This window comes from Rhopalosiphum padi, chromosome 4, assembly GCF_020882245.1.
Source record: "Rhopalosiphum padi isolate XX-2018 chromosome 4, ASM2088224v1, whole genome shotgun sequence".
In the NCBI taxonomy this organism is placed as follows: Eukaryota; Metazoa; Arthropoda; class Insecta; order Hemiptera; family Aphididae; genus Rhopalosiphum; species Rhopalosiphum padi.
Window position 1 is genome coordinate 11,535,814 of NC_083600.1, and position 26,033 is coordinate 11,561,846.

The window sequence follows — 26,033 nt, forward strand, 5'->3', positions numbered from 1 at the left end:
AATAATTTTTCCAATATTTTAATCTACTTTTGTAAATCATTATATATATGTAGTTTTATGGCACATATTATACAAAGTACCCTAAAGTTAATACCAACATGAATCTTGATACTTCACAGTTCAACAATCTAGCTAGGGGATTCTATTGTTCATCACTCTATTTTTGTACGTTCCTTATATTAAAAGTTTTTTGTGTTCTTTTCAATAGATTCTCTTATGCACGTTGTTTATTTTTTATTTTTGTGCACCCGACAACAATGGTCCTCCATTATTCGGCCCGTTCTACACGACTCTTCGTTCATTAACCATCAGTTAGTTGCTGTCCTCAGACGACTATGTACTTTTTTCTATTCGCACCTGTTTCGATTTTTCACGCATGCTCATCCGTATAGTATATTAGTATATATATATGTTTGTCGGATACTCTATATAGAGGAAATAATTTCATTTATACCTAATATGCATGCTTATGTATTTATGTGTATAAAAATATTTTAAGTTGATTTGGTTTTATGTTACATAATACTATTTTTAAACTAAACCAATAGTTAGGTACTAGTAAATAAATTGTTTTAATATTTAAAATTATAAATACAACAATGTTTTTGTCGTTTTCTTGTAGATTATAGTATACATATGATATAAAGTATAAATAATATTATTTATGTAATAGGTATACCTACAGGTATATTATATTATGGCTTAAGTGTTCATAAAAGTTAATATACGTAACTGTGGAAATAATTTGCCTACCAAAATTATACTGATATTTTTATTATTTTACCGTAGTAATATTAGGTAAAATTAAAAAGAAAACTATAACAATATTACTCCTAAAATCAGTAATATATAAATATTTGCAAATATCTATTACATTAAATTTATTTTGAACAATTATATTTCAAAAATTTATTTAAATATGGATAATAAATTCATATTACCGTATTTATTTTAAGCTTACGATTTATAAAATAAATGCCAAATGATTATTAACAAAAATTAATCACAACTATAAGCAATAGACATTTTATTGTCAATTAAATTCAACAAAACTGTGTTATTTTAAAATATATATATATATATATATTAGTAAAAAAATAATATTAATTACATAAGTTTATGTGAATATGTGGTTGTAAATATGATTTAATTTTGAATAAATATTTACCTAAATGTTTCTTAATGTTTAATTTATTAGTAACTGATAGATAATAAATTATAATACGAGTATAATTTACAGGCATATTGTACGTTATTAAATATTTTATAGGTATACTTTATAACATTATAAGTATAAAGATATAAAATATGTTTATTATTCTTAACTAATAACTTAAATTTTAATTTCACAGTATTTTTTGTCTTATCATTCTCCTATACTTTTTTGTACCAACTAAACAACGTTCCATTTCATTTGTAGTAGATTTTGGCACACAAACACGATGACGCAAATGCGTTGCCAGACTTCCATATATTTTTTAAATGGTTTTCTTTATTTTTACACTGTTTGTTGAACTTTTGAATACCATTCTTGTCGTAGTTTTTACAAATGCTTATTCGTGTTTTTTTTTTTTTTAGATGATATTCAAAATCACAATTTAACGCTTATTAAAGTACTACATTTGTGCAGGTAAGATATTTATTATTTAACTACAAGTTATGTATATTTTGTTATGATATGTTATTAGTATTGTCGTATACTTTAAGTAGTTAAGTCCCACTGAAATTAAAATTCTGTCCACATTAGATGATAGTACTTGTTTCACTGGCTAAACGCTGCATTAATTTATAACTTATATAATGTACTGTAAAAATAATTACTCTGTGTGAGTTAAATTACATTAGAACATATACTGTCAAAAGTAAAATAAATTATATTTTATTTTTAAATCTTAAAATAACTTTATATCATATATTATAACACCGTATTAAATATTTTGAGCATCCATATAGTACTTTCAGTATACAATGACACGTTTCGCTTCTTAACTGGAGTCAAAACATAATTTATTATATATTTTTTTTATTTAATCGTAGGGTCCCCTCGATGGTGGTATTAATGTATTATCTACCTTTTTGTACACCTGCCTGTTCCCTATACACATGGCTTATTCTTCTTTTATGACATGCATTCGGCCCAACTGATGATTTGTAAGGAGAATATTTTTATAAGAGAAAATTTCGGTTCTCAGCTGCTTTGTATGTAATACGTGATACGATATTTATGGATCACTAGTATTTTAAGCTGTTCAATAAAAATATCATGGCTTCACGAAATAAAATGAACAGCCTTAGTGGCTTAGTCATAAACTGTTAAATGTAATTCTATTTGTGGTTACTCATAATAATGACAATTTTTTAGACTATATTATATTTTGTCATTTTTGTATGTGGTTATATTATTATTGTTACTGTTTGTCGTTATCTTACTGCATGGACAAAAAGATTGAGGGTTTAAAAAGTAGCATGTCACCATTGAACAATACCTAATTGCGCGAAATACAAAGCTCCGTTCTATAAGTGTATGTGAATAAAATGAACTCTCATTACGCTCTTGCACTTTATTGTTACGAAATGATCTTGCGCTTTAGATCAGTAAGCAGTCTCGGTAATTGTTTAGTTGTCGTAGATTATAGTTGTTTAAAAATGTCCTTAAATTATAAAGTCATGAAATTTGTCATCAACATTCAAAAATATATATTATGTACCTTTAATACACATATATTATTGTATTCTGTATTGCCTATGACTTATATTTAAAATATTTTTTAGTGTCAATGTATTTAATTATATGAACGATTTAGAAAGAAGAGGCCATTTTATAATAATTATTTATGTATAACTATTTGTCTTTAATTAATGAATTTAAGTTATACTGTAATTATAAAGATATAATACCTATATAAGTAATATATGCATTATTTACTGAAATAAAACGTTAAATAATTTTAATATTTATAACTATTCAGTATTCTTACAGTAGCTTTATAAAAAAAACTAGATTCGATTAAAAAAATAATGTATAGTAAAATTTTTAAATATAGAATATAAGACGTATATAAAGCATTTATTTTATTAATAAATGAAGAAAAAAAAGTCCTCCATAATAATGGCGACCGCAGACTCCACGGTCCAAACCAGCTGGAGAACAAGTCACGATTATCCCTCCCTTCATCACAGTGCAGTGTACAAACGTTGTGTACAATAGAACTGGTTTTCTTGCAGAAGCCGCGTTGTTCGGATGAGACATACAGTGACCGTTTTGTCGTATTTTTTTCTCTGTTAAGTCGCATAGACGCTCTATCGAATGCGTAATTCAGAGTGCCAGTGGTTTGCCTCCCACCCCCAACACATACACATTGTTCAGTCATATATGGGTATTTATGTATAAGAAAAACACTATACTACTATAGGTAGTAGGTAATAGGGTTTCTATTGTTTTAATTTGTGTTTATGCGGCGTTTAGTTGACGAAGTATAATTTATTGTACCTCTTTTTGTGTGTACGAAAAATAAGCAGATGTTATCGGAATACTTTGCACGAACACCACGTGTACCTTCAGCGCCCTGATTTAACTAATACAAATTCGAATTCAAGTATTTATAAAATGCTAAGGATCATTTTCCATCGATATAATTAATAATGCGGACGTGTAATACTTGAACTCAATTTACGATATTAATAATAAACCTTTGTTGATATACTCTAGTCTTCTATTTATTGTTTTATTCAAATTGTATCAATTATTATTATTATCCTAGTTAAAACGATAAGGATTGTTTCTAATGTTTTTATATAGTAAATACAAATATATGCAGGGTGGCAAACTAGTTTGTGTTTACAAGAACGCCCTCGGGTAATCTGAAACCACTAACCAGTCTGAAAAAAGGATGAGACGTGTGTATGGCAAAGATAAATATTGTAAAAAAAAAAATTAACAAAAAAAACTTAAAACCGGTCGTATTGTCTCCTGCGTGTGCGTTTGTTGCCTAACTAGTCGCGCTAATGGCGTTCATTTAATTCTTTAATGCAGCGAGATTCACGGTCAACGTGGTGTAATAGCCCCGGACAGAAGCCTCGTAATCTATGCTTATTTTAATCTGTGGCCATCAGATAGTGAAACACATATGTATAACTTTTTCTAATGAACTACTGCAGGATACCGGCTATGAATATATTGATGTAATATCAGAATCATTATATTTCTTCTACGGTTGAGTGTCTACTAGACAAAAAAAAAAAAAAATGACTATCATTATTATTAGAATAGTCCTGATAAATAAAATGTACGTTTGAATAATCTGTTAAATTATCAAATTTGTAATCGCTATTTGTAGGAAAACTGTAAAAACGGAACAATAATATCGATTATAACGAGTATAACGGGAATAAACTAAAGTATTTATATGTCTGAATTATTTTGCAATTGTTGAATAAATTAAAATTAAAAATTACTTATTGTACTTATAAAGATATAAAATAAGAATAATAATTGTGCATTTTGATCATTCTATTATTTTTTTTTAGTGGTTCAGTATTTAGTCAGAGAGAATGAATTACTAGAAATAAATATTTCATTTTATTATGATTAAACTAAATACAAGAGAAAAGTTAAAATTAGTTTTACTTGTGAATTCATTTATATTTAAATGTATATTTTTTCATTAATACACTTAATTGCCACAGAATTTTTAAAATTAACATTCTAAATTTGTATTAATTTATCTATATTGTAAGTGCTTGAAAAAATATTATTAAATACATTTGTGTATTCAAATTTGCTAGGTTTAATATTCTTATGATTTTACAAATTCTTAAAAGTTTAATTCGGTCTTATTAACATTATATAATAATTTATTCATGTTGATAGTATTTCGCATAACGATTGTAATTATTGTTTTAGTTTGTAATGCTTTATAGAAAACTATTTGTCGAAAATATGAAAAATAAACTATTCCCGTTATTATAGGTCAATTGTATAATTTAAAAAAATAGATTATGTCGTATTTAAGGTTTTGACCTTCTATATTTTTGAGTTTTCAAAAAGTATAATTCATGTGATTGTAAAATAATATCCGCTTTAGAATTTGTACTTTGTATACCTCTATAAGTGGTTATTGGTATATCGTACACCACCCTTACAAATAAAGCGAAGATATGCCATTTATTAATTATTATTAACATATAGATATATGCGATAATAAATATGTCCCAAATTGTTTTATTTATATTGTCCAAGATTTGTCTGGGAATTGTTAGGATATTGTAAATGTGCCAGATTGGACATTGTCCATTTTAATTTGCTCAATCATTGCAGGTCACGTATAGTCTACAAGTGTTAGTACTGAATTCGAATGTTCGTTGATTCTACCAACTGTATTTTGACAGCCAAAATTATAATTGATCTAGGGAGATCAAATATCCTCAGTTCAAACAAAAAACCCATGCATACCTTTATATTTTATTATAATAAATTTATTAAATTTATTATTTATAGATACAATTTTAATTCGATTTTTTGTTATACAGCATTTCAATATAACAATACATATTTAAAAAAAAAAACGGGGAAGTCACTCTAATGTGTAGTAGGTGTCAAATGTATTTCGTTATAGAGTAGCTAATTGACGGATGTATTAAATTTTAACTCAATATTACATTTATATAAACAGAAAAAAATTTAAGTGTTGACAATGTGAAATTCTAATTTTAATGATGTTATAAAATTTATCTATATTTATTTATTACTATATTAAGTAATTTATGCTACTCATTTTTTGAGTAAAAATTCCGGTTTTTGTTTTTTTCCTTATTATATTAAGAAGTATAGTCGGAATTTTCAATTTTAAAAATTAAAGCTATTTTACTGCGCCAAAGGTGATAGACACAAAAATAAAAGAACACATCATTGTAAATTCACTAAACTCAATACATATTGCAATATTGTATTTTCTTACACAATATAATAGTTGTTTAGAAGTTCATATTATAATTAATATAATGACACCTTTATTTTTAATATAGATATCTGAAATTAACTTATATTGTATTTTAATTTTATTCAAGTCTATAATATATTAATATTCCTTGGCATTAGTTATTCTTTACTACTATACTTTTATATAATAATATACAATATATTATATATGTACAATGTACATTATTCATTATTTAATAATTCTTAATAGTTTTATGTTTACAATAAAAATGTACTTTTGATAAAGACTTTACAAGTTTTTTTATATAATTGTATAAAGATAATTTATGGCGTTATACATGACATGTCTTGATGTCTTACAGTTTATTTTCCATCGTGTATAAATAACTTTAATCGATATGTTTATACGTGAAGCGCGCTTTAAAACATTTATACTATCACACAATAAACAAATTATTTAAAAAATGTTTATATCCCTATCTCTACCTATACAATTTATGTGTTAAAATGTGAGGGTGTGTTAGAAAACCAGACAAATCAGATTTAACCTTCACACGTTTTCTGTAAAAACCTTGGATTGACAAATGAAGCAATTTACAGTCTCCAAGAACGTATATATTTAATGTATTACTTTATTTTTAAAATATGAACAATTAATGATCAATTAATTTTTTTTTTAAATCATATGTTTGCTGTTTACTTAGAGGCCAGAGGCCATACAATTATAACTCATAAATAATAGAACGTCTTAGAGTGGTGAAAATTTTTCGAATATCCGGACTTTTCAATGTTTTATTGGAGATCTTATAAGTTTTTATTTTATGGTAAACTATAAAGTCATTGCAACTAAGAAATATTGATTTTATGTCCAATTATTTTCTATTGTTTTAATTTTGTTAGAGTTTAAGCACAATGTATCAATCACTAATTTTTTCTAAAATTTATTAAAACATAGTTTTTTGACATCATTGTTCTTAGAAATATGTTTTTCGTTTTATTATGACTACTACTCATAACTTTTTATGTTTTTAAAATAATTATCATTTATCAATTATATTAAAATTTATATACACTGTAATTTACTTGAAATTTCTATAAATTATCTAAGTAAAATGAATTGTGAGTTCGGTTTAAAATAATTAAGGATTTTAATCGAGAACAATTTAATATTTGGTTTTTTGGATCGGTGGTTGTTTTAAATCAAACAATTCAATTACTCGCTCTATATATCATCAATAATTATTAACGCTATATACTCTATCCTTGTTTTCTACATTTATTTATTGCCGTTTTTGCACTCACATTTATGTGAAAGTTTTGAAAATACTGTTTAAGATTTTGACCTTCATCACAAGATTAAAAATTGAAACGTGTCTCCGTTGTCGTGGAAGCTGGAACGAAGTGATTTGAATAGAAAACGTAAATTCATCATGCGGTATCTATTTACTTATTTTAATATACACAACATGACTATTGATCACGAATATTTCACTGATATTTATAAACAATATTGTAAGTGATTTTTAAAATAATTTTTTATTATTGTTATAGCAACGGTATTATTATTTTATAATCTAATAACTAAATCTTGACCCATGGTCAAATTTATTGGTCCAGATACTATCGAGCCTATTACTATTGTAAGGACTTTTATAGCTTAAGGATATTTTCAACCTTGTGCTATCAAAGAAAGACGTCCTTTCATTGGACTTTGAGTGTATTAAATAATAATTTTTATCTAATATTTTTCCGCCAAAAATACATGAAAGTTAAAACTTATATTATTGATATTTAGTTATTAGTCGTTTTAATACTAGTTACGAACGACTATATGATTGAATTTAAACTATTGTATTTATTCACAGTATATTTTTTAATTTGGATAATATAAATTGATTATCATACAAAAACTTCAATAGATTATACCTTTTTATGACCGCGCAGTTTATTTATTTTTTGGTTTTTGAAATGAAAATAAATATTATTTACTGGTACTAGTTTTATACATAATTATAAATTAACTTTTTCTTAAATGCGTATATTATTATAATATGGTTTTTTTTTTAATTGTATAATAATTGTTTGCCTTCTAACTTTTTTAAATATTTTAACTTAAGCCTCTTTAATAGACTGATCATTCTCGTATTTTTGTTGCTAATAATAAAATCTTGCATACTTCTATATATCTTATAAATTTATTTTATTTTCAAATGAAATAAAAACGAAACTATTTATGTATAATATTGAATAATTCATATAATACAATTTTAATATTTTATGTCTTTAAAAGTTTCCTTGCCAATTAATAATATCATTATTCTTCTTAACGACTTTATAGTATATGATATAGTTTAATATTCATATACTTGGTCGCGCACGTGCGTGTATATTATATTTTATTTTCGATAGGTAGCATAAGATAATATCCAGGTGGTTTAGTGAAAACGAGATATTATGAAAAAAAGTTTCATATTATGTATTTTTTTTAAACTAAGACTCAGCAGGTCAGAAAATACTAGTGAAATTTGATGATTTGTGTCATCCGGCAATATAGTCATGTGTTTGGTGAGTAGGTACATATCCCTGCTGTCCGGCTGTCGGCTGTTATTGATGCCTAGCAAAAACATGCAACATAACCAGATGGTTAAAATAAATTTAAAAAAAAAAGAATTTCATTAGGTTAGTTGGTTTAAGTAATGTGAGTTCATTAGTTTTATATGCTCTACCGTAAGCTTTTTAAATAATTAAAATTAAAATTATATTTTATTAGCAAGTGTATAGTTTTTAACGCGTAACATTAGTATATCCATTTTATACTATATATTAAAGTGATTATGGATATATGTATATTTTTCTAAAGTATAGTATGTAATATCGTATACTATTGTACGGTATTTATGTAATAATAATAATAATATGTTTAGTGTTTACTAGTTGCCAAACATATTTCATAATTTATTTTATTAAAATATTATAGTCAAGGTTTAAGGAACATTTTGAATAATCACTTCAGGTACGTTGATAAACTTGTTTCCTTTAGTTTCTCTTTTAGCTACTTGTTTAGATTTTATTTGACATCCATACTTTTATACGTAATTATTAAACATTTTACTCAAAATATATTATTTAAACCCACTATTGCTAGTAGGTAGTCGGTCATACTATATAATAATATAATATAAGTCATAAGATGTTCCAAAAGTTTAATAACAAATTTATATTACGTATTAGTATTGTAAAACTGGTATTGCAGTAATAAAAATGTTTTACACTTGAGTTACACTTAATTGCATAGTAAATTTATCATATTTCGTGACTTTGCATAATGCATATAAATATATATTTATATTTTTATATTTTCATATATCTGTATATTAGGTGTAGTATATTTAATAGATTTGTATGTTAATATTGCTCATTATTATTTGATACTAAATGGATATATCTCGGTTATCAATATTTATTATTTAGGTACTTGTTTTTATTTAATATTTCTTGTAATATAAATCTTTATGACTGTACTTAAGTTTTATTATTGTATTATATACTATTATTTTTACCTATAGACTATGTTATTTTCTTAATTATTGTGTTATACGAATCGTACAATACCTTATAATGCAAGAGACTTTTAGAATTTACAAGAAATTTACATAATATGACCGACCTCGCATAACTAACAAAGTATTGTACTCAAAACTTAGACTTATTAGACTTATTGTAACTGGCTATAGTTTTAACATAACAGTTGTGCCTAGTACGTATTTGAATTATTCTATTATATAATATATATTCTAATAAGTAATATACAATATCTAATTGCATTGTGATTTGTGCTTAATCCAAAATGACTATATAAAGTATCGGTCAGTAATACTGCTGCTAATATTATATAACTGCAACTACTTCTTTATTGCTGAGATCTAGAAACAATGTGTTTTAATATGATATAGTATGGTTTCAACTGTTTCAAGTTATTATTTGTTATTGTTCAATTAAAAGGTATCATTATTTCATAAATATATAATCTAAAATGCAATCATTTTTTATTTCTTTGAAAATATTAATTTCGTTCCTCTTAAACCGAAAATATATTATATTATTTTGTCTGGGTATTAAATCATCCCAAACAATTATCTTCGAAATACGATGTGTGCAACTGTTAGTATAGTTAAAGTTGTTGTAATGAGTTTACTCATCCCATATAGGTAATTTTTTTTGACTATCTGAACACGAAAGACCAGGACAAAGAATGACGACGGTGGCGGTCTCGCAGTCTAAAAAATAAAAAAATAAAATAAAAAGTATGATAATAATAACCATAATTATGACATAATTATACTGCAGGTAATATGAGCAACGGCAGTCAGAGAGCCACCAAACTTAGGGTATAGGTAAACGAACGCACGCACGATGAGGATCATGTCATTAGGCCAATATCCAAAGTGTCTCTGTTTTTGTTATCACTTCCATTCTGTTTCTATGTCTTATGTGTATACAATAAAACCGATGAGGAAACGAAGTTGATCTAGAAGAGGGGTAAACCAGCTCAAAGATTTTGTGGTTATACGATTTGCTCGAACGATTTCTCTCATACGCACAAGCGCATACCAGTGCTGAGTGCATGGTAGACTTGAACGCTGTTTTCGTGAAACAATATACTGTACGTACACAGTAGACACCTGGTGGTTGGTTGGCGATCTTGTATTGATATATATGCGTGAAAACCCGTAGATTGTAGGTGTTTCGATTTTTCTATAAATATATATACATACAAATAAACGATGGGTCGAATTTACGAGCGTTTATGTCAAAAAAAAAAAAAAAAATAGAAAAAAATCATCTTCAAACAATGACGACGATTAAAAGCAAAAAAAATGTTAACAAGCGACGACGAAATTCCCGTTATGGTTTTTCGTAGATCTCGCACAACTGGTGATCGTTTGCAGAACAAGTGTTTATTAAGTAGGTACTATAAAAAAAATATAGGTTCACATTTATAAAAAATCGATATAAACATCTCGCGATTGGGCGTTAACATAATGACGCACCTATTCCGTTCTATGGAGTTTTATGTAAACCGCCATTGTAACAATATTATGTATCTGGTGTGGGGAAAAAAACTAATGCGATTTGACAACCCGCTGATGTTTTTGCTACTTGACCTGTCTCCGCGTCGCGCGTCACCACGGCAGAATGGTTGAACCAGTCCGATCCGCCGAATTGCTGTAGTGTATTGTCCGTGTATAAACCGGGTTAAGTGATCTGTATAAAGTGCAAAAGGTAGACCCACAACTGTGTTTCTTACTCGTGATTTTCGCCCAAGCGGCAAATATTTTTTATTGTAAAAAAATAACATTACTGTTTTTCTTTCTTTTTTAATTCAATTTACGCAAAACGTTCTGGTAAATGTGTCCTCCTTTCTCTGTTTATTAATAATAATGCATAATGGGATGCTTTGCTATAATTTTACGAAACAACGCATTAAGGTCAAAATAAAATTCATAAGTGACAACAATATTTTCTTATTTCGAGGAAACCGCTACTTAGAACTGCTATTTTATAATTAATTTGTCTTCTTTATGTTTCAATAGACTAAATGGTTTGCCTTTCCCGACTTTAAGAATTATACTAGTAATAGCAATTATAATTTAAAATCTAGGTACATAATAGTCATATTGTAAACTATAATAATTATTTATCTAAGTTATATTTCCAGTTATAATCATAATTACATTTAATATCATAATTATGCTTTGCTCATTAGTCATTACTTACTGTCTATTTTATAGTATACTACATTAGCGCATCAGAGTTTACTATCATCGGTACTATCATAATTCATAATATATCTATAATTAATGGTACTATAATAAATTATTAAATATAGACTATAAGTTATTTATACGATGGTGGATTTGAGAGTTTAATGTGTTACTCAAGAAACTTGTGTAAGGAGGCCTTGGTTCTCGTTAAAATAATATGAGCTACTTAATAAAAAACATGTATACTGCACTAATAGTGCTAAATAGAACACTCAAAATAACAATTAACTGTCACTACGTTAGATTGTCCATTTTTATTTTCAGAAAACAGTATATCGTTTTTAACTTTAATTTTTGCACGGAATCGCGGAAATGGTTTTAAAGTTTGAAATTTGAACTAAGTATATAGTACTGAGATAGTATTTATATTAGTTTTTAAAATATTATTGAATATTAGTACGTTTAAATATTGAAAAACTTCCTGTTAAATTAAATCAAAACGCGTAGTAAGGAAACGTAAATGGATAATTAATATAATAATATGTAAAATTATATACAATTTAGTACCATGGGATTTAACGATAAATCGTGACTGCAGTCGTATTGGTGTAAAAATAATTTAATATAACACTAGAGGTATAAAATATATTTTGTACATAACAGCTTACTGTTTATACTTATTAATAAGAAAAATAATAATATTATCAATCCACTTAAAACCGAAGTACAGATCGTGTGGAAAATTCTATTATTCAGCTGCAGCTCCTCGTGCATCGCGTGACAAACATCGAAAGTACTTATACAAGTATATAAATATGTATAGACAACGCAACACCTCTTCAATATCTCAACAGCACATACCTAGCCTAGTATACAATATGCGTCTATCGTCTTTAATACTATATAGGAGGTACCTAAGTTGTTGCAAAATACAGAATGTTTTTTTTTATGGTGCATAAACATTTTTGCATATTTGTTTGTAACAAACGCTATTTGTTTTCAGAAAATTGAATTATTTATTTTACATGCGTATAGTTTGTGTATGTATATATTATTTTATGTTAGAACTATTACTTAAGCTGATAAAATATACTAATTGTATGGTAATATATATATTGCATGCGTCAAATCTAATTTTTAATACAAATTATCTTTGGACTCTAAATTTAAATTTTATTTAAATTTATTATCTGTACAAAATACGTGATCTCAATTTATTATAATAATAATAATATAGTTTCCATAGTAATTATTATAATGTGTTATAATCAATATTATAATAACTATATGATACAATTAACAATGGTTATACAACATTAAAAATTATATTATTTTTTACTACTATGTCCTTACTGCCATTAATCATAAAACATTATTGAATATATTTAAAAAAAATGCATATATTCGTAAGTCGTAACTACAGCACTATCTCAAATAAAATATAACAACATAAACAATCGTTACTTAAAAATTGACAGTGTTTTATTATTTCTAGTTATATAACTCGCATAATATAATAAATAATAATATATGTAAAAAACAATATTGAATACGATTTCTTGAGTTTCTTCTTAATGCCGAACGTATTTAACATTATTATTTACTGTCTATTGCTGAATATCGCCTGTTGATATATCATATATAATAGTATAATAATATGTAATAGTAGTTACCAGTAATAATACATGGCAATGGTACGTGCGCATTTTATCGTGAAAACACATAATTTTTTCTTCTTGAGTCGAAGAAATACGCCAAAGGGTATACGCGGAACGCTGCGCGCCGCTCTTCCTCGCGATATCTATCATCTAGATCGCATCGTCGCCGTGTCTAGCATATTATATACTTTCTCCGAAGCACACCGTCCGTCCAATTTCTCGAAGCATATAAGATTTTTTTTTTGCTCCCCGGAACGAAAGTTACGTATTACAGTAAATATTAAATTTAAATTTCTAGGAATGGTTACTGTCGTTTACCATAATTATTATTTTCGTTAAACGATCGTGGATAGTACATTACTTAATATACTATTGTGTTGTTATAGACACGCGTTTACCTGGACGAAGAAGGCTAAGCACGCTATCCTGTAGATCGTATATTCTGTTTATTAGGTACTTTTTCGTGGGTTCTGATTCTGAGGCGGAGCCGCAGAGGAGAGCAAACGACGAGAAGCGACAATAAATAATAGCAACGTTTTTCTTTTCTTGTCGGTCCGCGATCTTTGGAATTCGTAAACGATATACCTACACCATATGATATTATTATGTTATCGAGACGACGTGACATACGTATAGTACCTATTCGATCGTATGTATGATTACAGGTATATGACGACAATCGTGTTTACTATATTATGTACCGCGGAGAGGTGTATCATTGTTATCATTATTGTGTTGTAGCGCGGTGGATCAGCTATTCTTATTGCTAAGGAAATCCTGCAATATAGGGTTTGGTCACGTACGCGCCGTCGGCAGACGACGATTTTCGAACGTTCGGTAACCGGGAAACGTGCCAGTGGCCCGGTACGTAAGATTTACAAGAGACGTCGAACCACAACGACGACTTCGTCGCGGGGTGTATTATTATTGTTATTTACGCGTTTTTCCTCTACCCCACGACCTGCACATCACCTGCGTTGCAGCGACGGCTCGACAAGAGCAGCTATTAGCGGTGTTATCAGCCGCGTGAGAACTCGCGCGCGCGAATGTGCAGTTTCCTCCGGCGGCGGCGGACGACGACGACGATACTCGAATACGGACGTGTGTGGTAATGTTTACTCGGTATGGAGGACTGTTGTCGTCATCGTGCGAAAAAGACGGGATACACGTGGATGGATGAGAAGTGAACAGATGCGACGACGAACAGGGTCGTGATGCAAGAACCGCGAAAGCCTTAAAACGGTATGATGGAAAAAAACTGGTTGCGTGCGTGTGTGAGTGTACGTATATAATGTTATATTACTGCATCGCAATAATTACACACGAGCGTCGTGTATATACACGTGTGTTGAATTCGCAATAATATTATTACTATTATTATTCTCCTTTCGCGCGCGCGTCGTCGTCGTTCGACGATGATCGGGTTCGCTTCAATCTGTGCGGTTTTTTTTTTATTTTTCCGCTAATATTCCGGTCTAGCGCTTACGCGTGTGTGCTTGATGTGTTACAACTAATATTATAATGTGTAGATATGCGCGTGCGCGTCCACCGACTTATCGTCGCGTATTTAAATATTACACGCGTCAACGGCGGCGGCGGCGTGTCTCAGCGGCCGCGGCGCACGCCACGTATTGAAATGGATCACAAAGCGACCGCCGCCGCCGCCGCCGATTTAATAATTAGATTCGTGATAGGTCGGTCCGACCCGCCGCCGCGCGTACAGGGCGCTCGTGGGGCTACATCTACGACCGCGATGACGATAATTACTATTACCGTAGTTGCATTGTTGTATTGCCGCCGCGGTTATTGGACTGAAAAGAATCGAAAACAATCATCGTCGTATCGGGAAAACAAAAATTCTAATTAAAAAATAAAATTTCATTCGTGTGTGCACGGGATCCAGTAAAATGCGATGCCGTTTACTCGTAATAACTATCTTAGCTACCTGTGTAATAACAATATACCTAATAATAATAATAATAATAATAATAATATGATTCATAGCCAGAGTATTGGACTTAATATAGTATAATTTATTATAATATTACGGATTACGTATGATATGATGATGATTATACATATTATTATTACTCTTTAGCGTCGAACGCAATGATAATTCGTATTATATTCGTATCGTTTCGATGATTTCGTTATTTTTTTCATAATCGCAATTGCTTTGATGACGAAATCGATAATAATTTTCGAAACCTTTGACACTAGTGCGTTCGTTTATTAAAGTCTCGCCGCGCAACGGCCGGTAGTACAGCAGCTACTGGTTACTGCGTGCCGCTTTGAAGCAACTATACTATGGTGTATAATACGTTATAATAATACTATTACATACTACGGAGCCTGTATATATATGTAGATAAATGTATTATTATTATTGCCGCGACCAACGATGAATGTCTGTTCGTGGACCGCCGTTACGTCTTAATATATTTATATTGCTCGACCACGCCGTCACAGTCCCCAACGTCCTGTCCTGCTCATGAGTCACGGATAACCGTATATATGCATTAGGATTTTAGGTCTATATCATAATAAAATATACGCTGCTTCCAATAAAAAATAAATCGTATAGTAAATCAAACTATGGTGTCATCTTATTATTTTCGTAAAATAAAATTATTAATACCTGTTTGGCTGTTCTATTTACCAAATATTCGCAAAACACGTCAAACAATTCTTAGAATAGTACCTAACATTCGAATAATCTATCATAACGAGATGATTCACATAAAAACCCTAAGGAGAACGACGATCGTGTAATAACACTATGTCGGTTTTCTTTGACAGCAACACATTCTCTTTTCGTGTTCCATGGAACACTCTGCAGAGTGAAACACGGTGGAGAAGAATCACTGATCTTTAGTCTAATCATCCAAATTAACATAATATATAGAACGTTACAAGTTACAGGTATTAAATTATGTCGCCTGTATTTGTCTTACTTAGTACTTTAAATTTTATATTTAATATTTTTAATATTGTAACTCTTTCACACAGTTATTTAACTCTGTCTTCAAATTTAGTATTATTTTTGAATAAATATATTTGAATAACATTTTTTTTTTTTACATTTACTCGCAGTGGCATATTTAGGATTTATTTAAGGGGTGAGATATATGAATAAAATTGTCGATGCCAAACATTCCAGCATTTTGTTACTCAAGGATAAAGTGATAAATGAAAAAAACACAACTATAGTCTATACTCTATAATCGTATAAATATAAGCTAAATAAAGAAAAGAAAATGGGGCTAATCTCCACATGTAAATACGACACTGATCACTCTTATAGATATCCTGCATAAATTCAGTTATTAATTTGTATATTACAGTGAGATATCACTATACATGTGCGAGTGCAACGACGATCGTCGGGTACTTACGTTCTAATAATAATAACTAAATACCTTTAAGCTAAACGAAAAAAAAACACTCGAAAAATACTGCTGATGCTGCTGTAGACTACAAACCAACTTACAGCGGCACGTATTTCCCGCATTTATATTTTTTTACTACGGTGAGCCAAAATGTCGTGCCATCTTCCCTTTATCTGTTTAATATAAGGTAGTAGTAACAATGAAATACATTGATGATATTATTAATATACTACTTTGGTGTCTGTTTTATGAAAAAAATGGTATAAATGTACGATCATTGGATTTTGTCTTACTTTTTACATTTTTCATCTTGCTAACACCATAAATATGCTCTAACAGGACCTATAGATAAACGTGAAGCTTGAGCGTGACCATTTCGATATTTTATTGTTGACTTCGGGTCAATATTATATAGTTTTCTTTTTAGGCATATTCACTAATTTAATAAAATAACGTATAAATGTATAATATATGTACGTAGCTCTTAGTCCTATACGCATAATATATGTAATGTGTGCGCCTATCTATAATCGTTACTATATCTTCTACACGCATATATTATAATACGCCACTAAAATCAATTTCAAGAAGAAAAACTAGTTGTAATATACACACGCATTGTATATATGCACATTTAACCTGTCAGCGTGTGCTCATCGTGTATCGGGTTATTAAATTTAATTTCGGTTATTAAGTATTTTTTTTAAATCCTCGTCTGTTTTCCAAAAATGGTCACGTCCCATCGACATGTGCATAATGTATTTATGATAATCGATAAACAATCGATAAATGGTTATTACCGCTATAATGTGTATCATTGTATATATCGTCGTAATTTTCCTTTAATCGTTGGCACTTGTTGCTGAGAACGTCATTTCCTGTAAATATAAATAATATGTAATTTAGTAATTATGACTGTTTGAACTTATAACGTATAATATTCTATTGACATCATTCGCGACGTCATACGATATTCTTAATGAATAAAAATTACAGATTTTTATTATTTGTTGGAATGATCAAAATGATTCATCATTGCGTATACATTTATACAGTATTCCAGTATAATAATATACAATATATTATTTATCATTGCCGATTTAAAACGGATACCTACATATTATTATAATGGCATTCAAACTATTACTAAACCGACTACTGAATGGACAACGGAGTTGGCCAACTAATAAATTATACTGTGTGAAAGTGTCTGTTATTATAATATATATTTATGGGTTTATTTATTATTATCGAAATGAAAAATGTACACACATATAACACGAGTGAACTAAATCGTCCGGTAAAAATGAATCTTGTGTCGCGTCTATAGAGGATATATTCAATTGTACTTCATATTTATACTACATTGTGCTCAGAATTTTATGAGGGTAGTGCTATAAGTTTATAACTAAGTCGTGAGAATTTTTATTGTTAAGACGTAATAATCGTATTTTTCTACTAAATATAAAACTATAATCAGTATAAAAAGTTGATTATTATAATTAATATAAATTATAAGCGTAAATTTATATGTAGATATATTGCAATTTTTTACTATTTATTAAAAACAATTATACACACTATAGGTTTTTTTTTACCGCAAGCTGACTTAAATAGGTAATAATTAATATGGATAGTTAATAGTTATTATAACTGCTGTCATAGTGTCACAGTACATCTGGTTCGTGTTGGTCGTGTGTTTTTTGTAATTGTATACGACAAATGCGGACATGGCTACCTATTATGTTGCATTTTTTATGCTTGGCACATAAATTAAAAAATTGCATCAATTGTTTTGTTATCCGTATATATTGTTAGCAACAAACATACGTTTCGAATTGTAATGTTTATGTATATTATAGTATACAATATAGCTTTATAAGACAATAATAATATATTGCTGAATTGCGAGTTATTTCTCAGTTCAACCAAGATGTGGCCTACGATTGAACGAGAAAAATTAATTTTTCTTGAATTTCTTGTACGTGTAAGATATTTTACATCGTATAGTACGTATAGACGTATTATATCTTTAAAAAGTAGGCACGTCACGATTTCTTTGGATTCGTTTCGCTTGTACGATAAATTCAAAATGTCAAAATGTATACATATATGACTGATACAATATTATGTATGTAATATGTATATTATAATATTGTATCTATCATTGGAAATATTTTGTAAATCATAATTTTTTGCTTGCGTCGCCGAACATTGGCCTATACTGCATTTTTTTCTATTATGTTTCTACAGTTTTTCGAATCAACGTCGTCTGTTGGTATATATTATATTGACATATACTGTAAATATACAAAATAACTTGCGTATAAACATAATAATATAATATACAGTTTTTTTTGTCTGCTGTACTTATAAAAATATAAAATAAAATATAATATTATATAATATTATTATAAAAACACTGGAGCGCGAACGTTGAACCCGCACGATTTTCCAGCAGGTCGAGTTTATAGTGTTTATACGCACACGACGCGTAGACCGGTGCACAACACTATAATATCTGTAGGTATATCTGCGCATGTAGAAATAACAATAATAATAATTATTATTGTTATATTATTATTATTCCGATGAACATTATCGTCGCACGTATATAATATATGGTACGTTGCGTATATAATATTACCATTATAATATAATGTATAATATGTATGGTACGCGTTTATAATATTATGTACGACGCGTACCTACCTATACCGTATACACAGACCCAAACACACACCTGACGAGATAGCTATTACATATTATATACAAACCTATAGGAACGCTATACACACAGGTTACTATGTATACGGAGTGATCCATTTAACGATAGTAACACATTATTTCAGAAAACATTTTTGGAAAACAATTGTATTTTTAATTTTTTTATCTTTATCATTATAACTTTAAAAAAAAAAAAATTTTTAATTTTTTAAAATTTAGAAATTTACTACATACATTTTTAATTTTATAATCGCCAGCAGAATATTAGTATTAGTTTATTATTTATTAGTATTTTGATCTATAAAAAAGAAATCAAATTTTGGACAAGTAATTTATTAGTTGTATTTTATATGCATACATTTAAACTTTAAACGAGCGGAATAGTAAACTGATATTTTGCAGGGTATCTCTGTACCACTTCATTCCATTTATCTAAACCTAAAAAAACTATTATATAATATCATGAACTACTCGCCTATTAAAATTCGATTTAGGTATACGTCGAAGTTCTCAAAAAAATTTCTCCTTTGCAAAAATAAACTAAAAACGCATGTTGATATAAAAAAAAAAAACTATGTTTTTTAATTACTTAAAATTATCTTAAACAAAATAAAATATTTTCAAAAATTTTAATAATTTTTGAAATAGGTAGTATCTATCATACGTTAAATGGATCACCCGGTATATATATATACACAACACAGGCGTATTATATTATGTGTATGGGTAGAAGCAACGGGCGCGCTTTTTTTCATCTACCGTGTAATGGTCCCCGAGGCCAAAACCCGTACGTGCGTGCGTGCGTGTGCCGCATACATTGCGCGCTCGCTTTCGGGGCATTTCGACGGGTTATATAAACGCGTACTATTATTATTATTATTATTATTGCTATGCACCTTACCTGCATGAGGACGGGTGGCGCGAGTGTGACGACGATGATCGGAAAGTGTGGTGGGACGCTGCTGTACACCCGGGACTATAATGCGCGTAACCGTTTTCAGATCGGAGTTTATAATATTATATACATGTCCACCGCGCGTTGTACGTTTACAAATACGACGTAATAATGTATAACATATGTATGTATTATATTATGAATATTAATATGTTAATATGAAATTATACGTATAATACACTGGATACGTAATGCACTGTAGTACATGTATATAATATTGTTGTTATTATTATTATGTACAGGACTATTAAACAGTATATAAATGAGACGACGGTGCATCGGCCGCGGTCGGGGTTCGCGTATACCCACACTTATTCGACCACGACCGCGGTAAGCGTAACGACGACGGCGCGAGGGCTAATTAATTACATTTGTCTCGGGCATTCGCCGTGTCCGGCGGCCAACAATAATCGTCGTTTCAGATCGTATCGCTGCTCGCTTGCTTACGATGCGTTCCTATGTATGGGAAGTGAGAATAATCGTATGCGTCCGAAGATGACGTTTAATATTTATGTTTCGTTTCAAACGGTTTTCGGGTGTGTTTATGACGGTGTCGTGATTTCTCATGTTTCAGCGACTACCTGCTACTATATAATATATCATACGCAAAGTAAATCACCGTCGAAAATTTGTTTCCGCATGTATGCGAGTAATATTAATTATTACTTTAATTTATAAAATACGATATTATAATATATATTGCAGTGTTGAAGTCAGGGGCAGGGAGGGGTTGTAGCACTCTCCGAAATGTCAAGAAAATCTATGAATATTTTTTGTGTTCTGTGTGTGGACAGTGTACGTATTATATGCGAACCGTATAATACGCATAGTTACGCATAAAAAGGTTGCAGCAAAATTCTAAAATGTTATATATACCGACGGACCACGGTATATCAATAACTTACTTAACTTATGGGCTATGAGAGATTATAGTTAAGCTCCTAGCTCTAATGCAGCGGTACCCAACCTTTTTAGTTGTACGGACCACCAATTTTGTAAAAAAATCTTTGAGGCTCATTAATGTCTAAAACCACACTTATATATACGTATGTATACAATATTATTAGATATATGTTAGTAATGTATTAATTTTAAGATTATATGTGGTCCACGGCCCAACTCCACGCTATGGTTGGGTGGGAACCGCTCTTCTAATGTATAACACATCATCAGCTATTTTCCCCCAAACTAAATTCAACAATGGATTGTCGAGAGAACTAAGCGAGACTTATGACATTAGGAGTCCACCTGTATTTAGTTACTTACATATAATTATTAGAGAGCGCAGAACCAAGAGACTTTTAAGAAAAATGACGGTGCAACCACAACGACTTAAATTCGTGCACGTTAATATTTGAAATACATGACAGTATTTAACAACAGTAATATATAATGCACAAAATATTACAAATATTATATTATATATAAATCTGAAGATTAGAGGTTTCCGGCCGTGATAAATATATAATACATACCGTTTTATGATGTAAATAAACTATATAATATACGCGTGACTGCAAGGCTATCAAGTTTTTATTGCGCTTCTCGGATCACGGGTTGTCGGGTTTTATTATTTGTTTCTAATTTATTGATAAAAAAAGCCACATCGGTTATTGAATATTGATGCTGATATTGTGTTAAGTATACTATGGATATCCAAATCGAATTCTTCTTTAGTCAATGCTTATTTTTTTCGCATAGTTACATTCGTTTGCCAATTGTGACGTTGTATAGTAAAACTATTTAAGTCGTATATTATGTTATTGTATATAGAACAGTATTACACCAATGATACAAATGTATTGCAGGCTAACGGGCTGTGTTTAATTCTTGCCGAAGCATACTTGAAATCAAAATGGAAATTTCTGTTCACGTATAGTCGTCGTTATTGGCACGTATTCAACGCGATGGAAATCGACAACTCCAATATCAGATACACATAGGTACGGACATATATTGTGGCATTATGGCAATGTATGTTCCACTTTCTTGCGGTTTCAAATAAAAATAATATAATATATATAATATATGCGTACGACGAAAAGCCGTACCTATTTTAGAATTATATGCGTTTCGTTATTTGATTAATAAAAGCATTAAAGTCTCAATCGTAAAAAATATATTATGCATTTTATAAGCCATACGAAATACGAATACGTGTCGGATTTTTCGAAAACGTTGCGTATTGCCAATACAAGTGTCGCCATAGTTTTGAAAAAAAAAACATGGAATTCATAAACATTTAACATTTTGATTATATGTATACATAATATTATACTCGAAATAAAATAATAATAATGTAGCATGATTGTGCTAACGTTGTCATATATATTTTATGCTCTACAATCAGATACACACACTATGTAAAATTAAATTAAGTTTTTAATTTTTAGAAACTGTCGTATAAACTCTATAGTCCGTTATTTGATACCTGTATAGTAGGTACTTACGTTATATAGTGAACTGAATATGCTGTAGCAGTATATATAATATTTAGGTAGGTATACATGTATAATATTCTTATAATAGTGAAATACATCATTATTTTGTATTTCGTAATGACAAATTGCAATACATACGTTAGGTTATAATTAAACTATATGAAGACGTATATTTATATTTTACAAAGTATACGTTACTTGGTGTAAATAATATTTATAAAACAAAATATATATGACGTATAATATAATATTATACAGTATTATCCTTATAGTATACGTATAATAATCTCAGTTTGTATTCATGTCGTCAAACGCGGCGCGTCAACTGACGTGTTGAGAGTACAAAAATATGTTTATTAGCGATAAAAAACACATACATACACACACACACATATTTATATATAATATCAAAATACTACGTAGTTTTTCTGTCGCAGACAACAAACGTATATTATAATTTATAATAATGTATTCGTGATAGTTTTTCATTCGGATCGGGTTTGGTCGTTACTCGTTTGGAGCGTATTACACGACTGTATATTGCAGTGTATTATTTTATATTATATGCGCAGCTTAGTTCAGTGAAAATTAATGGAAAAATTGTAATTGAATTAAAAACGTACATCCATGCCAAACGATCGTACCTACTACCTATATAGTGTTGTATCAGGGAAAAAACGTGTTTAAAGAAATAAATAAATAAACAGTGTCTAAAGAATTCAAATTAGAATGAATACGCATTGATGCGCACATAATGGCATCGAACACTATAATTTATTATATATCTTATTCGGCATGGAATAGTAGTCATTAATTCTCGTGGTTTTATAAAGAATATTTGACAATATAATTTTTTTTTGTGTGGAAGAAAATATTCGACGAAAATGTTATATTATAAATATGGTGGCCAAAATTGATGATAATTAAAAATTATAATATGTACATATTGTTTGTGTTTTTTTTTTGTTTTACATGTAAAAACGTTTAGTTTGAAGAAAATGTATATTATGCAAGTACTTTTTACGAAAATGGGACAAACTTTCTACTTCAGACCAGATGGTTCGACATCCATTATATACACGCGCTCTAATTAAAATAATTCCTTTTTAAAAAGAATGAAATAAACCAAATCAAGTATTTAAAATTTAATTGAAGATATTGAAGTGTTAATAGAACTGTGCGGCGTGCGCCCTGTTATAACTTCGGAGAATTATTCGTTAGGTATACGGTGAGATGTACCATAAACAAGATATACATGTAGTAGTTAGCTTGTATATGTATATAAACGTTAAGACTTGTATACATAATGTTAAAGCTTTTATTTAGTAAATATATTTATCATGAGGCGAATAAATGTTATTTCCTATACAGCGTGATGTTATAGTAACATAAACATATTTACAGGATTCAATTCTATGTAATTTCTATCTTAGAAAAAATCTGCTATTATAAGTATATTAAAAAGAAAATTGCAGGCGTTTTATGGGAAATTATTCAAAATTAATTAATATTGAATGGTTATTGGGATAACTATATTTATTTTGCTACCAATACAGGTTTTATTCGGTATTTATACTTATCTCTGTTTACCGTTGAACAATAATTATGTCAATACGTTTAATTATTTAATAGTTTCAGTACTATATTGTTCAAAAGAAAATATAAAAAAAACTTTAACCTAAAGAATAACTAGCATTCGCTTATTATGATTGATTTTTATCGCCGTCACCACAATCCGGTCCAAAAACCATGTAAATATTATATAGATTTGTGTTGTTTTAGTAAAATGGCGCAAAGAAGTAAGTCAATGTTTATTGTATATATGCATATGTTCTATTTAAAAAGAACTGTTTTAACCGCGAATAATTTATTCAGGTCGTTCGGTATACATGATGTGAGATTTTTATGGGATTAATTCGTGAAAATGATTGTATGATCGTATCCATAAATAATCCACGTGGATAGACCAAGGAATAATCGATATATCTTGGTTTTATTCTACTATAACACATGGATTTACGCATATAATTAATGCAGTAACAGTTTTATTCTATGGCAGTATTAACAAGCACGAAGCAATACTACTTCTTCTAAATGATGCATATTGTATGGGCTTAATTTTTATTTCGGGTTTTCGGGTACACTACGTACCTACTACCTACTGCTTAAAAAAATATCAAAATAATATAAATGCGTCTTACACAATCGTGCCTGTAGAATGTTATTGAGATAACCTAAAAGGTAGGTAGGTCTTAACTGCGCGTAAGAAAGCATTAAAAGTTAACCTAGAGGGTGCTAAAATTGGATCAAAATTGTTATCATGTAATGGAGACAAATTCAAATTAAACTAAGCGAGATTATAAAACTGAATGATTGGAAAAATAGGATGATTTAAAAAAAAAAGTAGTTTATAATGTGGAAGGTGGTCCTAATTAGGCTATGACATACGAGGATACGCGGCAGATATGTTAGTTATGTAATAAGGAAAGAGGAACCTACCCTATGTGTAGTCTGTTAGGGTACAACAAAGTATCCACAACACCTGCTCTTAGAATGTAATCAAACAGAAGTTTCCAGAATAGAAAAAAAATGATGGTAGGTACTGGGACCAAATAAGACGTCCAATGTCTAATATATAAGTGTCTATTTTATTAATATCGAAATTTAATAATTATCTGCCAATGACCTGATAAAAAAAAATATGAATTTATTTTTTATATAATGTCGCGTGTTCTCATAAATATATGCATTATTTCCAATAAGTTATTAATTACAACAATGATTCTTATATTATATAGGATATAATATTATTGTTATACTCGACTACTCGAGGCCAAAGTATAATTCCACATTGTGTAGTATAATAGTATACATGATACATGCGTATTGAGTGTAGTTGTAGTAACTACTGTAGTAGACTGCAGTTGTAATAACTACTGTAGACTGTAGTTGTTCTATTCGTATTTTAACGATCATCGCGGGACCTGAGAAATAAACGAGATACAAAATACCGCCGCCCACTTCAATTACCTTAATACACTAAAATGGCGTTTTAATGTCTCGCGCGCCAAGTCGTTAATTAAATATAGTAATAATACTATTATATTATTATAATATTCGAAAGCTTTTTTTACCTTTAAACCAAGTTCGATCATAGGTA

The 26,033-nt window shown here is 29.2% G+C and overlaps 1 protein-coding gene across 2 annotated transcripts in view; it reads left to right on the forward strand.

Moving 5' to 3' along the window:
* The window catches only part of LOC132929340 (semaphorin-1A-like), a 63,099-nt gene that overhangs the window by 9,771 nt on the left and 27,295 nt on the right, over nucleotides 1-26,033 (forward strand). Inside the window, exon 2 of one of the 2 annotated variants that reach the window (XM_060994632.1) lies at nucleotides 1,579-1,630. The exons of the other annotated variant lie outside the window; for it this stretch is intronic. The gene's annotated coding sequence lies outside the window, so the exon portion shown is untranslated. The remainder of the gene's footprint in view (nucleotides 1-1,578; nucleotides 1,631-26,033) is intronic. 2 annotated transcript variants of the gene reach the window in all.